This window comes from Stegostoma tigrinum, chromosome 20 (assembly GCF_030684315.1).
Source record: "Stegostoma tigrinum isolate sSteTig4 chromosome 20, sSteTig4.hap1, whole genome shotgun sequence".
Lineage (NCBI taxonomy): Eukaryota > Metazoa > Chordata > Chondrichthyes > Orectolobiformes > Stegostomatidae > Stegostoma > Stegostoma tigrinum.
The window spans coordinates 9,813,742-9,831,156 of NC_081373.1; the positions used below are offsets into that span (position 1 = coordinate 9,813,742).

Genomic DNA, 17,415 nt, shown 5'->3' on the forward strand with positions numbered 1-17,415 from the left:
TTGGTCACCTGCAGCGACTTATTGTCTGATACTCCACTCACCTAAGTTGTATGATCTTTTGATCTCTCTGCCTTTAAATACTTTGGTTCCATGTGCCCAGCTTTCTCAATGCCCCTGGCAAAGGGGCTGCACTCCGAAAGGTTGAGTGATTTCAAATAAACCTGTTGGACTATAACCTGGCCTTGTGAGACTTCTGACTTCGTCACAGTGCAGAGCAGAGGGAGAGCTACACCGTCACAAATACCAGCGTCCAGATGAAAAGTCAAACTCTGGCTGCATCTGACCTCTCCATCAGGGGTCAAAAATGTAGCTTAAGTAAGAACATAAGAAAAAGAAGCAGGTGTAGGCTGTCTGGCCCATCTGTCTTGCCCTGCCATTCTATAACATCATGACTAATCTTTTCATGGACTCAGCTCCACTTACTCTCCAGCTCACCATAACCTTCAATTCCCTTACTGTTCAAAAATAAATCTTGGCCTTAAAAACATTCAACAAGGCAGCCTCAACCGCTTCACTGGGCAGGGGAATTCCACAGATTCACAACCCTTTGGGTGAAGAAGTTCCTCCTCGACTCAGTCCTAAATCTGCACCCCCTTTATTGTGAGGCTGTGCCCCCTGGTTCTGGTTTCACCCGCCAGTAGAAACATCCTCCCTGCTTCTATCCTACCTGTTCCCCTCATAATGTTATATGTTTCTGTAAGATACCCTTTGTTTCTGTAATAAATCTGTGGGTGGCACGGTGGCTCAGTGGTTAGCATTGCAGCCTCACAGCTCCAGGGACCTGGGTTTGATCCCACCCTCGGGCGACTGTCTGTGTGGAGTTTGCACATTCTCCCCGTGTCTGCATGGGTTTCCTCTGGGTGCTCCGGTTTCCTCCCACAATCCAAAGGTGTGCAGGTTGGGTGGACTGGCCATGCTAAACTGCCTGTAGTGTTGAGGGGTGAGTGGATTATAGGTGAACGGGTCTAGGTGGGATGCTCCGAGGGGCAGTGGGGACTTGTTGGGCTGAATGGCCTGTTTCCACACTGTAGGGAATCTAATCTAAAAAAACCCTACAATCTTGTAAACTCCAATGAGCATAGTCCCAGTTTATCAGTCTAATTCTTGGAATGACAGGACTAAGCCAAGAAGAGAGACTGGATCAGTTAGGACTATGCTCCACTAGAGCTTCCTTGCATTGCTACTTTATTACCAGTATATTCCTCTCTCTTGTGTTTTTTAAGCGTGAAATTAAATTCTTAAAGCTGTGGACTAGGCCATTCGCATTTCTGGTCCAACAAGAAGAATTTTGTGGAGTAGGTACTATGAACCTAATTTCACTACAGTTAAAATTTGTATCTTGTACAAATATGACTTACAATACTACATTTAAATTCACAGTATTCCAGCTGACGTCTGACTGGTGCCTGGAACAGTCTCAGCAAAACCTCTCTTACTTTATCGTTATACTCCCTTGGAAATAAACGTCAACATTCTCCAGTCGACCCACTGTCTCCGCCTGCTCCTGCTCCATTGAGCTTAAGTCCTCGTACCCTAACTCCATTCTTTTCCTCTTTGACACAACCCATGCCCTTCACTTTTTCCAAAACTTTCAACTCCTCAGCCCACAAAACCTCATCTTCAACATGGACGTACAGTCCCTTTACTTCTGTATCCTCCATACAGAGGGCTTTTAAGCTTCCTGTCCCATAAGCCAAACCAGTCCCCCTCCACTGACACACTCATTCACTTGGGAGTACTGGTTCTCACCCTCAACAGTTTTTCCTTTCATTCCTCCCACTTCCTACAAACCAATGGGATGGCCATGGGTACCCGCATGGGCGCGAAGCTATGCCTGCTTCTTTGTAGGATTCATGGAGCTGTCCCTCTTCCACGCTACCCTGGCACCATCCCTCACCTCTTTCTCCACTACATCGATGACTACATCGATGCTGCCTCACGCTTCCGCAGGGAGCTCAAGTAGTTCATCCACTTCGCCAACACCTACCGGCCCTCAAATTCACCGTGGCCATTTCTGATACCTCCCTCCCCTTCCGTGACCCCCCTGTCTCCATCTCCAGAAACTGACTCACTAGTGACATCCATTTCAAACACACTGACGCCCACACCCAACTCGACAACACCTCCTCGCACCCGACCTCCTGCAAAAATGCTATCCCATACTCTCACTTCCTCTGCCTCGGCCACATCTGCTCCCAGGGTGAGGCATTTTACTCCAGGCCATCCCAGATACCCTCCTACTTTAGGTACCATAGTTTGCACTCCTCTGTAATTAAGGATGCCCTCAACCACATTTCCTGCACTTCACCTCCAGTGGAAAGAATGGAGTCAGGGTACGAGGACTTAAGCTCAATGGGGCAGGAGCAGGCAGAGACAGTGGGTTGACTGGAGAACCATCTCCCCCAATAAGGTTAGAGTCCCCTTAGTTCTCACATACCACCCCCCATCATCAAATACAAAAAAACTTCATCTTCTGACATTTCCGTCGCCTACAATCAGACCCCACCATCAAAAAGATATTTCTTTCTCCACTCCTGTCCACTTTCCGCAAGGACCATTCAATTGCACAATTCCCTCGTCAGTTCCACACTCCCCGTCACCTTCTCCACCACACCCAGTCCCTTTCCCTGCAACTGCAAGAGGTGCAACACCTGCCCCTATATCTGCCCTCTCACCTCCGTCCAAGGCCCCAGACAATGCTTCCAAATCCGGCAGAATTTCACCTGCACTTCATCCAAACTGATCTATTGTATCTGTTGCTCCCGATGTGGTCTCTTCTATATTGGGGAGATCAAACGCAGACTTGGGGGCAAGTTCACACAGCAACCGCATGCACCAACCAACCTGACCTTCTGGTTACCAGCCAGTTTAATTCCACCCCCCACATCCCCCTGATGACATGTCCATTCTTGGTGTCCTCCACTGTTAGAATGAGGCCCAACGTAAACTGGAGGAATGACACCTGATATTTTGCTTTGGGAGCTTACAGCCCAATGGCCTCAATACGGACTTCACCAGCTCCAAAATCTCTCCAGCCCCAGCCTTATCCCATGTTCAGCTCTCCCCCTCTTCCCTGCCTCCCTGACCTGACCTAACCTGTCCATCTTCCTACTCACAAATCCGCTCCACCCTTCCCACTGACAAATCACAATAACATCTTACCTGCATCCATCTATCACCATCCCACCTACCCTTCCCCCGGCCTCAGCCCCACCCACCCCCATTTATTTCTGGGCTCCCCTTCCCCTCCCAGTCCTGACAAAGGGTTTCAGCCTGAAACGTTGACTTCCCTGATCCTCGGACGCTGTCTAGACCTGCTGCGCTTTTCCAGCATCACATCTATTGACTCTGGTTTCCAGCATCTGCAGTCCTTACCTGTCTCCATTCCATTTGCCTTCCCTGTTACCCACTGAATATAGATGCCAGCTTTTTGTGATTCATGCAATAAGCCTCCAAAATCCCTCTTTTGAATGTTTCTCCTGTCTTTCTCAATTTAAACAATATTCACATCATCTGTTCTTCATGCCACAGTGCATAACCTCACACTTTCCCACAATATGTTCCATCTGCCAAATGTTTGCCCACTCACTTGCCTATGTTATTGAATCAGTGAATCATGGAGAGCAGAAGAGGCCCTTTAGCCCATCGAGTCAGTACTGACACATGAGAAACACCTGACCCTCAAACTAATTCCATTTACCAAAACTTGGCCCATTGTCTTGAATGTTTTGCAGTGCAAAGTAACTTGGTGTCATTCCCATTGCTTGCCTTCTCACCTATTTTTGTGTCAGATGCAGACTTTTCTCATTCATTTTCCTCATCCAAGTTAACAGAGGAGGCATTGCCCTAGTGGTATTATTGCTGGACTGTTAATCCAGAGGCCCAGATAATGTTCTGGGGACCTGGGTTCAAACCCCACCACGGCAGATGGTGGAATTTGAATTCAATAATTATCTGGAATCAAGAGTCTAATGACGACCATGAATCCATTGTCGATTTTTGGGGGGAAAAAAACCCATGTGGTTCACGAATATCCTTCAGGGAAGAAAACTGCCATCCTTACCTGGTCCAGCCTACAGTGACTTCAGACCCACAGCAATGTGGGGTTGACTCTTAACTCTTACAGATGGGCAATAAATGCTGCTTAGCCATCGATGCCCTCATCCCATGAATGAATAAAGAAAAACAAAATTAAAAATTAATACATAGCTATTTTCAATCATCCTGTTCAGGGGCTTTGTGGCACACTTCTAGAGCAACCTCAACCTGGGTCTATGGCTTAGAGGTAGCAGTAATAGTGATGCGCCACATGAGCTTATTTAACAGCTATAGTAAATAACTGTGTCCATTAACAGCTCATCCAAAATGGGTTCCTGATTTTAGTCAGCTACAGGCTGACTGTGTGACATGTGTGTGACAGACATATCCCCCACCAGAGGGAGAGATACTGGTATCGGAAAGAGCAGCACCAATTGCTCTAATGTTGATGTACAGGATCAGGCAGAGCTCGGCACTTTGCTGCCTTCTCAGAGCAGCAGGCAGACCGTTAACCTGTGACTCAGGTAAAGAGCCCGAAACCAGACAGTAACCCGCACCCGAAAACATGCCAAGGATGGCAGGTGAGCAGGAGCTGAGTGGCAAGCGTTTTCCTGAAGACGAAGGCAGACTTGGGTAGGCTGGCATCATCGATATTTATCTGCCAATCCCCCAGTATTGACTCGATAGGCCGAATGGCCTCTTCTGCGCTCTGTGATTCTCCGATTCGATAACGCAGGCGAGCAGGTTGGCCACTCACATTTTAAAACAGCACTTTGTGACCTGAAGTTACCCAAGCCCCAGCCGCTGGCTTGAACTAGCTCAACTCCGAGGGATGACATAAGGTAGAAATCCTTATTCGGTGGAACAGTAATAACGTCAACTTAACAATGTCCTTGGGCCGGAGCCAATAATTTAAAAAGAAAACAGAGGCTCGGAAGATGAGCCAGAATGAAGGAAGGGTAAGACTCCACAGTTCAGGGAGATAAAGGAAAAAGAATAAAAACTCCAGAGATCAACCTTTGCAAAATTGAGGACCCAAGTTTGGAAGCATGGAGATAACACTGAGTACTTAGGGAAAATCACCTGGCCAGTGTGAGCTCCTATTCTCAGGTATTAGCCTTTAAATTCTGTGACTGTTCAGGGAACATGATAGAAATGCAGTGGCTGTGTGCACAGATATTAGTTTTTTAGTATATGCCTGCTGTTAACCTCTCCTTAAACAAATGGTGTGAACTACATAGATAATGGGAACTGCAGATGCTGGAGAATTCCAAGATAATAAAATGTGAGGCTGGATGAACACAGCAGGCCCAGCAGCATCTCAGGAGCACAAAAGCTGACGTTTCGGGCCTAGACCCTTCATCAGAGAGGGGGATGGGGAGAGGGAACTGGAATAAATAGGGAGAGAGAGGGAGGCGGACCGAAGATGGAGAGAAAAGAAGATAGGTGGAGAGAGTATAGGTGGGGAGGTAGGGAGGGGATAGGTCAGTCCAGGGAAGACGGACAGGTCAAGGAGGTGGGATGAGGTTAGTAGGTAGATGGGGGTGCAGCTTGGGGTGGGAGGAAGGGATGGGTGAGAGGAAGAACCGGTTAGGGAGGCAGAGACAGGTTGGACAAAATCTCCCCTTCCCCTACTGCATCCCTAAACCAGCCCAGTTCGTCCCCTCCCCCCACTGCACCACACAACCAGCCCAGCTCTTCCCCCCGACCCACTGCATCCCAAAACCAGTCCAACCTGTCTCTGCCTCCCTAACCGGTTCTTCCTCTCACCCATCCCTTCCTCCCACCCCAAGCCGCAACCCCATCTACCTACTAACCTCATCCCACCTCCTTGACCTGTCCGTCTTCCCTGGACTGACCTATCCCCTCCCGACCTCCCCACCTATACTCTCTCCACCTGTCTTCTTTACTCTCCATCTTCGGTCCGCCTCCCCCTCTCTCCCTATTTATTCCAGTTCCCTCTCCCCATCCCCCTCTCCGATGATGGGTCTAGGCCCGAAACGTCAGCTTTTGTGCTCCTGAGATGCTGCTTGGCCTGCTGTGTTCATCCAGCCTCACATTTTATTATCTTGGTGTGAACTACATACACCTGTTCTAACTAAACTAATAAAGTTGGCCATTTGTTGGTACAGATTTCACTCTTTTCTTCTTCCTGCTGAGCCAATTGCCATTGTCAAGAGCAGTAATTGGTAACATAATTAGGGAAAGGTAGTTCTGGGCCTTCTCCATAAACCACCAGAGCCAATGCCAAAGTTCTGTGAGAGTTATTCCATGCAGTGGTTTAAGGACAGAGTTTCCTGCTAAACATTTTCAGAGGGAAGGCAAGAGTCTGCAACCATTGTGTGGATTTATGTAAAAGCAGGACAGCAGGTTTTCTTCCTGGAGAAAAACATTACTGTCTGAACCCAACTGGTTCGTCTCATAAGACAGCTTCAGTGTCATACTTCAAATCCAGGTTTGACTGCCAGACAAAACTCATTTCAAGTTCTCCCAAGATAACAAAGTGTGGAGCTGGATGAACACAGCAGGCCAAGCAGCATCTTAAGGAGCACAAAAGCCGACGTTTCGGGCCTAGGCCCTTCCATCATAAGCTTTTCTGATGAAGGGTCTAGGCCCGAAACGTCAGCTTTTGTGCTCCTAAGATGCTGCTTGACCTGCTGTGTTCATCCAGCTCCACACCTTGTTATCTCAGATTCTCCAGCATCTGCAGTTCCCGTCATCTCTGATCACAAGTTCTCCCAACTTGTTCAAGTGCTTAGGGAAAGTTTCAAAAACGTAAAATAATTCATGAACGTACACAGTTGGACAGTGAAATTAGGTAAAGTGCATCTTTAAGAGGAGTAACCTGGAGCAGTGTGATTCCTAAATTAAAAGGTGGATTTATCCTCAAAGGAAATATTCGATTCCAGCTCTACAACCTGCAAACATCATAAATTTAAAAGTAAATCTCTCCTGAACCACATAATCATTTCAATCGGTGTATACCAGTCAGCTCCAAATTTTTATTTTTGATAATGACAAACTTCTAAAATATCTTTACCATAGCCTGCGCATCAGATGAAGATACACAATTTAAAACAGCCTCCCTGAACAAATGCACCTTTACATCGAACAGGGGGCCAAACCTGATTTATGTTCCTCATTATCCTGAAACTCGTGCAGAAGTTTGCCAAAAATGTGTTTTCAAGTTATTCTGAACATATCTCACTGATACTTAAAATTCTGAACAAATCATATCAAACCGTAAACATCAATTCTGTTTCTCTCTCCACAGATGCTGCCAAACATGCTGAGTTTCTCCAGCCTTTTTTGTGTTGGTTTCAGATTCCCAATCTTTTTGCACAGATTCTGACAACTGCACCCACCAGCACAGGCACCAACTGGAAAAAGAAAGCGGGGGGGCTCAACCCCACTGAAACCCCCACACTCTGCAATCAAGTAAAGTCAGTCAATCAGCTGAAATGCTATGCACCTCACGGGCCCCCAAAAGAACCATTCATCACTTTCCAATCTTTAGACTGAATGAACAACTGAAACTGATTAATAATTGCTCAACACCACCTTCTCTGCACTGATGACAGTCATCAGATTTATTCAATATATCAGTGCAGCTTCTTTAAAAGTTTTTAAAAAAAATCTACCAATACACTTCCCTCCAGTTAATTCAAATCCCCTTTCACCATCATTTCCCTATCCCTATCACTAAACCAGCAATCTGCAGTGGTGAGGGTTGGGTGGCAGAGAGAAAATATTAGAAATACACAGAAAATTGCTAGAGGTTCATTCTCTAACCAGACAACTGAAGGTTGAATTGCAAAAACAAAACCAAGTTTGAATCATAGTGTCAGGGGTCTTTATCTGACACTTACCCAGTTACTCCCCTTCCCTGATCTGCCGTTCAAAAGTTGCTGGACTTCATTGTTTTGCCCTGAAATTCCAAATGAAAGTACTTCACGTGGTCCCCGAAAAGGGCAACATTAAAAACATTACAGAAAGACGACAAGCCAGAGTTTGCACAGGTCAACTAACCTGATAGGAGACTGTGCATCAACCCTTTAAGGCATTAAGATATAAATAGCATCATAGGACTAGTGGGTTTTTGTTTGTTGTTGCAACCATTCAAATCCAGAGGGAGCGATCCAGTCCCTTCTCTTTCTTCAACGTCGACAAAATATTGGCCGGAAAAAATATCCCTAAGACGTGAACTTGCGACTGACGCTGCAGGGCTTCATGAAAGGTCCATTTAAAATGAAGGTTGACTGAAGGGGAGGCCAACTCCTCTTGCAAACCCAGCCAGCAGTGAGTTACAGGCTCCAACCAACCCCATGAGCAAGTTACTGCCAGGACAACTGTCCCCGGCTGTACACTGAGGCACAAGTGACAGGTGTCCAAAGTCTATTAGCTTCTACGCTTGGGCCAAAATGCAAACTCTCTATTTTTTGTTATTGTAGTACATATAATACCTTCACTCACAGACGGATTTAAGCTGGTCTTGCCCTGGCTACCTTGAACAGTCACAAGTCTGGCTCAATGTACTGATCATGTGGTGAGCTGCAGCCAGTCACTGACAGAGTCAGTGAGTGACACATCAATCAGCACAGACCAGACCAGCACAGCACAGCACAGCAGCCAGTGACTCAGCAGTTTCCTTGCTCTGATCAGACGCTCAATCCATTCCTCTCTCACTTGGAAGCAGTGCCACATTAGCCACCGAGATATTAAAGCACCAACACTGGCCTATGCCCGTCACCTGGAACATAGAACATTGAAGTGTACAGGCCCTTCAGCCCACGATGTTGAGCCGAACTTTTATCCCAAACCTCAGGTCCATCTAACTGCCACCCCTACCTTATACCATCATCCATATGCCTAGCTAATAGCCACTTAAATACCCCTAACAAGGTCGACTCCACTACCCTCTCCGGCAATGTATTCCACGCCCCTACCACTCTCTGAGTAAAGAACCTACCTCTGACGTCTCCCCTATATCTACCTCTACTCACTTTAAAACTATGCCCCTTCATAAAAGCTACCTCCACCCTAGAAAAGTCTCTGGCTGTCTATTCTGTCTGTACCTCTGATCATTTTGTACACTTCTATCAAGTCAAGAGAAAAGCCCTAGCTCTCTCAACCTTACCCCGTAAGACCTTCCGTCCATTCCAGGCAACATCCTGGTAAATCTCCTCTGCACCTTTTTCAACGTCTCCACATCTTTCCTGTAATGAGGTGACCAGAACTGGACACAATACTCCAGATGTGGCCGAACCAGGCTTTTGTATAGCTGGAGCATAACTTCACGGCTCTTGAACTCAATCCCTCAATTAATGAAAGCTAACACACCACACGCCTTCTTAACAACTCTATCCACCTGGGTGGCAGCTCTCAGGGAACTGTGGACATGAACTCCAACATCACTCTGCTCCTCCACACTACCAAGAATCTTTCTGTTATCCCTGTATTCTACTTTCAAGTTTGTCCTTCCAAAATGAATCACCTAAACCTACCTAATCCAATCCTTCTCTTCCTCGTATATTCCACTTTCCTCAGACATCTCATAGAAACTTAGAAAACAGGGGCCCCCCAGTTCAAGCAATTTCAGTATCGCACTCCTGGTTTCTCTCCATAGCCCTTGATCCCTTTCACCGCAAGGGCTACAACCAGTTCCCTCTTGAATAAATATAACAAAGTGGACACAACAGCTTCCTGTGGGAGAGAATTCCACAGGTTCACATCTTACTGAGTGGAGAAATTCTTCCTCATCTCAATCCTGAATGGTTTACCCCTTATTCTCAGAGAGTGACCCCTAATTCTGGGCTTCAAAACACTGGGAACATTTTTCCCGCGTCTAGCCTGTCCAGTCCCATCAGGACTTTGTATGTCTCTATGAGACTCCCCCCTCATTCTAAGTTCTCAATCAGTTTAGCCCTCCAATCCCCTACTCACTCAAGTATCTACTAGCTTCCCCTGAAATGCGCCATCTCAACCAATCCCTAAAGCAAGTATCAAATTCCGACTGGGAGTGTTTTCACCAGGAAAATAAAATTCCCCTGAATTCCTTGCTGGATTTACCATTCCATAAACTTTTCATTAGGTACTTCTCTCGTTGTGAATCTGCATAATTCCATATCCTGGAGGGTGATGGACAGCAGGACACTGAACAATTTAAACAGGAGTAGGGCCATATTGTAATTAGTGGATGAGATAAAGGGTCATGGGGAGCAGTGGAGTTCAGGCCTGGATTAGATCAGACATGATTGTATAAAATGGGTGGCATAGGATCAATGGGCTGAACTACCTATTCCTGTTTCTCCTGTTCTTAAAGTATAATAAGTTTCTTAAAACACCTTGAAGATTGAGCAGGTGAAACAGTTTCATCTCACCCACTGGTCTCATCTTGTCTCTCAAGCTGCAGTCCCTCAACACAGCAAGTCCAGGAGGTTATGTGCCCAACACAGTAAGAGCCACTTTTTCATGTTCATTTTGACTGCTGAAAGCTACAAAACCATGCACCATGGCATCCATCAGCTGATAGCTACAATTACGACTCAACCAGAGATAATGGGAACTGCAGATGCTGGAGAATCCAATCTGATGAAGGGTCTAGGCCTGAAACGTCAGATTTTGTGCTCCTGAGATGCTGCTTGGCCTGCTGTGTTCATCCAGCTTCACACTTTGTTATGTACTACTCAACCCAAAATGGTCTCAGTGTTGGTGGGCATGTGTGTCTGTGTGTTTGGGGTTGGAGTGTGGAGTGTGGCATGTTGTGGGTTTGGGGAGGTGGAGAACAGTGTTGTGAAACCACATCAAGAATGCGAACGCAGCTACATTCCTGCACTGCAACCTAGAAATGCTGAAGCCAGCTCTGATTTTGTGCTAAAATCTACACTGATGTCTCAGTGCCATACTGAGGGTGTACTGCATGGTCAGTGGTGCCACCTTTTGGATAAACTCTCACACCAATGCTCCACCTACTCTCTCAGGCTGATGCAAAAACCAACTCAAGGCACTAATGTCGAAAAGGAGCATAAGCAGCTTCCTCAGTTTCCTGGCCAACATTTACCCCTCTCTCTACATCACTAGAAACAGGTTATTTACCACTTCCATCAAGAAGTTTGTGAAGAACAGTAGATACATGGGAATGCCACCACTTACAAGCTCCCCCCCAAGACAGGCACTATTGTGACCTGGAAATAGATCACCACTGCTTCATCATCACTGGGTCAAAATCCTGGAATTCCCTCCCTTAGGGGCAATGTGAATCTACCTACAGCTGTGGACTGCAGCGGTTCAAGGCAGCAACTCACTGTCATGTTCTGGAGGGGCAACAAGGGATGGGCCACAAATGCTGGCCAGCCAGCAATACTCACATCCCAGGAGTAAATATAAACAAAAGGGCTGGGCCTCCTGCAGTGTCACAATGACGCCATCCGGAAACTAGAGGAGCAGCACCTCGTATTCCACCTTGGGAGCCTGCAGCCCAATGGGCTCAATGTGGACTTTACCAGTTTCAAAATCTCCCTGGCCCCAGCCTCAGCCCATGACGCCCCCCTCCCTCACCTATTTGTCTTCTGATCTGCCTATCCGCTCCTCCCACCTTACTGACAATTCCCACCCGCACTTACCTATCGCTATTCCACCTACCTACCCCAGCCCCTCCCCTCCTCTCTCTATTTATTTTCCAGCTCCCTTCCCCACCTCCCCCATTTCTGAAGAAGGGTCCTGACCCGAAACGTCAGCTTTCCTGCTCCACTGATGCTGCCCAGCCTGCTGTGTTCACCCAGCTCTCTACCTTGTTATCTCTGACTCCAGCAGTCCTTACTATCTCGAAACATTAAAAAAAATCTGGTTGTTAGCACATTGTGGGAGCTTGCTTTGCACAAATGCTGCATTTCTGACATCGCAGCAACCTTTGAGATGTAGTCCCTGATGCAAAGTGCAACAATCTGGGAGACAATGAAAAGTGCTTTGTAAATGCCATACCTTTCTTTTTGAAGCTTCCTTATTCTGTATTAAGATCAAGCAACCAGCACTGCCCAGGGGTTGAATCTAGGGTTTTCTGGACAGGGTAGTTTGGCATTGCACTGCTTGTTAAATCTAACTACGCCTTCATCAATTGCTCCATGAATGAATATTGTCCAGTCTAGCAAGAATGTTCCAAGCTCTTCCAATTGGTTTGACACTGGAGACAGCTCATTATTTATAAATAACAATTCCCCAGAGAGATGTACTTCACAGAACACTGTCAAACTATTAAACCACAGAATGCACCAACGAGACACGCTTCATGTCCAGCGAGCATTATCCTCCTCAGCTTATCCGACTGTGCGTGTGCCACAACAACTTTCAGGAGAGACTGGATATGCACCAGGATCGGCCACGCACAACCAAGGCTGCTACAGAAAGCAAAAGGGAAATAAAGAATTGCATTTATATAGTGCACTTCATCACCTCCGGACAACTCAAAGCACTTTGCAGCCAATAAAGTAGTTTTGGGGTTGACATTAGTGCAATGTTAAAAATGTGGCAGCCAATTTTGTGCACAGCAAGCTCCCATAAACAGCAATTTGCTAATGGCCAGACAATTATTTCCTGAGATGTTGATTGAGAACAGATATAGTCTTGGCCAGTCCACTCGAGATTGTTCCCCAGCTCTTTCTCAGGTCATTGAATCTTTTACACCTACAAGCAGGCCTCTATTTCACACCTATTCCAAGACTGCACCTTCGAGAGTGCAGCAGTCCCTCACTATTAGACTGGAGGGTCAGCCTTGATTTTTGTTCTTAAGTTTCTGAATTAGGACTTGGACCCTGAACCTTCTGCTACCATGGAGCCACGACAGACCCACAGACCAGCTCAGAACACGCTAAAAAGAAATGGCCAATTAACTGAGGTGGCAACAGCAACATGTGCAACAGGAGGGCTCTTCTGGTGCTGTCTCTATCTCTGAGCCGGGAGGGGACTGGGTTCAAACGTGTGTTATAGGTTGATTGTGGAATATCTAAAAATGTCTACAGTAGAAGACCTTTTGTATGGACGAAAATTGGGACCTATTGCTGGGTGGGTCATCTTTTGGCTGATGCTCACAAGACAAATCAAGTGGCCTCTTTCTGTGCCAAAACCTTTCTACATTTCGATGAATGAGATAGCCAGCAAGGACAGAGCAGAGGTGTTGAATGACTGCTCAGGGCAGGTTCTGGATGTGGTACAACTTTGAAACAGCTGCTTTGCATCAACGGACAGTTACTAATGCACTCTGCATGCTAAACTTTTATATGTTCAAGTAAGTACAGAAATAGTCCTGGATAGAATCGCCAATCAGACCAGGCTGCTGGCTGAGGTGACCATCACCCTAGGCTGCTCAGCGAGAATGGACAATATGCTTTGTAGCCCTTGTTCATACATTGATCTTCTGAGTTGGAACGGGAGAAGATCAGAGAGGTAGCAGCGTGTCGGGGGTTGGGTGTAGGGCATAAAAACAAGGAGGGAATTTTTTTTTAAAAGTGAAGCACAGCCGGACCTGCAGTCCGCTTGGGGCAATGGGTGAACAGGATCTGGTGTAAGTGAGGAGGTGGGTACCAGGGTTTTGGATGCAGTCAGGTTTATAGCTCAAGATGATGAAATGGTCAAAATGCTCGCCATCCACATAGCCGCTCACAAACCGGCTACAGACTTCTTCACTGCAATTAAACCAGGGCAACTGGAGAAAAATGTATGCCCAGGCAGTCCCATAACACACACAGTGACTTCAGATTGACTTTACACAAGACCTTGCTGAGGCCTCATTGTGAAGACCATGTCCAATTCTGCTTCAAACTCAAGACAGGTGAAAAGGCTCCTGAGACAGCACCTTCCAAATCCATGCCCGCTTCCATCTAGAAAGATCTGGGTAGTAGATACATGGTAACACCAGCCCCTGCAAGTTCTTCTCCGAGCCACTCACCATAGTACTCAGAAATATATTGCCGTTCCTTCATGGGTTTGGAGTCAAAATCCTGGAATTCCCTCCCTAAAGCACTGTGGCGTCCCCACACTGCAAAGATTACAGCAATATAAGAAGGCAGTTCATCACCACTTTCTCCACTGCAAGGAGTGATGGTTGATGGTCATCTAGAATAGCAGCCTGGATTGATTGGCCATTCAATCCCGGATTATATCTGAACCCATTTTAGCATTTAAAAGTTTAGCACAAAAAGTGTACAATACATCAGTAAGTGAACATTGATGCAATGCAGCTGGCCCAGCCAGTGATGCCCATGAATGAACTAAAACTAAAAGGCCTTGGATAAAGGACAGGGGAAGAGACATGAGAGTGATGCCCACTGCAAGGGCCTGTGGTTACTTTGGCTGTTGTGGGGAGTTACAATAAGGAGAAGATAAAACTACATCCACTGCTCTATTGGAAACTTTAGAGAGTGCGCTAATAAAAATTTAACGGGTTAGGAACAATGTGCAGAACCACACAAACATCAAACTGGGTTTTCGCAATGAATTTCCACTCTTGGCACAGCTCCTGTAACACAGAGACCTTCGATCATATTGATTTTACTTCTGGACTGGGCTAAGATTTGGTTAAGGGCTCAGACGCAGGTTTAAGATGCTGAAGTGTGTCACCACTCAGCAAAGATGCTTGCAAGCAATCAAATCAATTTTATTACTAATGCCCTTTAACATGATTTGGGTATCGCTGGCAAGAATGCCCATGTCCTTGAACTCAGTGTCAGGAAATGAGAGAGAATTCTCTACTCCTCTTCAGAATAACACTAGAAGGTCATTTGAATCTTCCAAAATGGCAGATGAGGACCCAGTAACAATGTATAATCTAAAGAACACTGCAAAATTCCAAATTAGCTTGCATGGGACAGCGTCAGCCTCAGGACCCTCCAACTACCCTGGACTTTAGAAGCACAACAGTACAAGCCATTGAAACACAGTGGACCCAGGTACTTACCTTGGTTGCGCGGGGGGGGGGGGCATCAAGGGAAATGTTAAAGACTGCGTAGGAAAAGGTCAGGGAACACACTAATTAGCTTGCACAAAGTCACAAGTCAAAAGTGAAACTATTGTAAACCTATCATTCCTTAAAAGGGAATTAGTGAAGGGTTAGGATCACTCCATATCTTTCAAAGAAAACAGTTGTTGTATAAACTATTGGCACTATAATCTGTTGCATCATTTTTGGGCAACGTTTAACAATTATCTTTTTTTTGAAAAAAATAATAAAGATACAGTACTCATTACAGTTAAGTTGCTGGGGTTCTTCCTACTCTGAGTATGGCATGTCAGCGCTCCCCAACAATGGGGCAGCATTCTCAATGCCATTGCCCACGGCTGTTTTCAAAACCAGAATGACGAGCAACAACTTGCCATTCAAATGATATTGATTTACAACATTACTCAACATTTTATAATAGGAGGTAAAAATATGTTAGTGGATAGCACAGAAAATTATGAGGAATTTTACATAGATTTCACTGTCAGAAATGTCTACAGCTAGGGGATGTAGTCTAGGATTACTAAAAAGCAAGATTTTTTCAATCTCTTTCTCACATCAGAACAAATTGCAAGAAATGCCGGTTCAAGGGAAACCAACTTTTCTAAATGTATGACAGCAGAGTGCTGATTGGTTGGCAATCCTGCACCAGATCAGTTTGTGTGGTATACGGCAAGAAACAAAACCTGAGGAATGGGTCGAAGGCAAGTCCTGAGAAGTCGCGAACCATTTCAACCCTCCTCCCAATCCTTAGACGACATGTCCATCCTGGGCCTCCTGCAGTGCCATAATGACATGCTGTCTCATATTCCGCTTGGGAACCCTGCAGCCCAATGGTATCAATGTGGACTTCACCAGCTTCAAAATCTCCCCTTCCCCACCGCATCACACAACCAGCCCAGCTCGTCCCCTCCCCCCGCTGCACCACACAACCAGCCCAGCACATCCCCTCCACCCACTGCATCCCAAAACCAGCCCAGCACATCCCCTCCACCCACTGCATCCCAAAACCGGCCCAGCTCATCCCCGCCTCCCTAACCTGTTCTTCCTCTCACCTATCCCCTCCTCCCACCTCAAGCCGCACCTCCACTTCCCACCTACCAACCTCATCCCGCCCCCTTGACCTGTCCATCCTCCCTGGACTGACCTATCCTCTCCCTACCTCTCCACCCATACTCTCTTCTCCACCTATCTTCTCCTCTATCCATCTTCAGTCTGCCTCCCCCTCTCTCCCTATTTATTTCGGAATTCTCTCCCCATCCCCCTTTTCTGATGAAGGTTCCAGGCCCAAAACGTCAGCTTTTGTGCTCCTAAGATGCTGCTTGGCCTGCTGCATTCATTCAGCTCCACACTTTGTTATCTCGGATTCTCCAGCATCTGCAGTTCCCATTATCTCTGGTCCTGAGACGTGTCTAGTCTACATCAAATTGCCTGGGGAAATCACAGTATCTCAAAAGTTTGAGCAAACAGGTGAAGCTTTCTCTTTTGTGTTGTTGCCACTCAATAACAACACAAGTGGTGTTGGCTGCTAAGAGAATGTCACTCTCAACCCAACAAGGTTTTCTGCTGAATCACAAAAAAAATTGGGAAATGTGGTACATGAATTTCAGTGCCAGGTATGTAGACCATCTATCCCAAAGACTGGCTGATCATATCAAACAGCGTTGGCTGCTGACAAAAATACAAGACCCTGACCATACACAACCACCTACACAACATTAAATGTGATTCCATTACTGGATAAATTTGCTGGATACTCGTGAGTTTGCACAGAATTAGATGACTAATTTCAAATGGTCAATCTGGCTTGCAATGTGCTACACTTGCATGCACTGGAAGCTACATGTACAGAGCCCTGTCCTTTGCAGACAGAAAGAACTCACATACACACTCCACGTCTGTTTTAAATTTAACAAAATAGGTGTCAGCCATTCGATGGTTCCCTTTTCAGGGAAATGCCTTGACCAATCAAAGGTAATTGTCAGGCAATGGTTATTTTTGAACTTGGCAGGTTGACTGCCAATCTTCTTTAACTGGTGCATTATCTTTGCCAATCAGCATTTTCATGTCATACAGTATAAACATTGCCAGTTTTCGTGGAAGCATTCTTGAGAGTGCAAGATTCGACAAAATTTCTCTTTTCTCAGCAAAACTCAAGTTTCTTTATTCTTTCATGGTACGTGGGCATCAGCACAATTTGTTGCTCATCCCTAGTTGCCCTTGAACTGAATGGCTTGATGGGGCCATTTCACAGGGCAGTCGGAAGCTAGCCACATGGCTGAGAGTCCGGAGTCGCATGTAGGTCAGACCCGAAAAGAATGGCAGATTTCCCTATCTAAAAGGGAATCAAATAGGTTTTTTACAACAAATTAACCAGAGTTGTCACT

The 17,415-nt window shown here is 46.1% G+C and overlaps 1 protein-coding gene across 17 annotated transcripts in view; it reads right to left on the reverse strand.

Moving 5' to 3' along the window:
* Nucleotides 1-17,415, reverse strand: part of LOC125461688 (CREB3 regulatory factor-like) — a 169,935-nt gene that overhangs the window by 84,177 nt on the left and 68,343 nt on the right. Inside the window, exon 1 of one of the 17 annotated variants that reach the window (XM_048550704.2) lies at nt 12,019-12,230. The exons of the other annotated variants lie outside the window; for them this stretch is intronic. The gene's annotated coding sequence lies outside the window, so the exon portion shown is untranslated. Of the gene's footprint in view, nt 1-12,018; nt 12,231-17,415 lie in introns of those variants that run through there. 17 annotated transcript variants of the gene reach the window in all.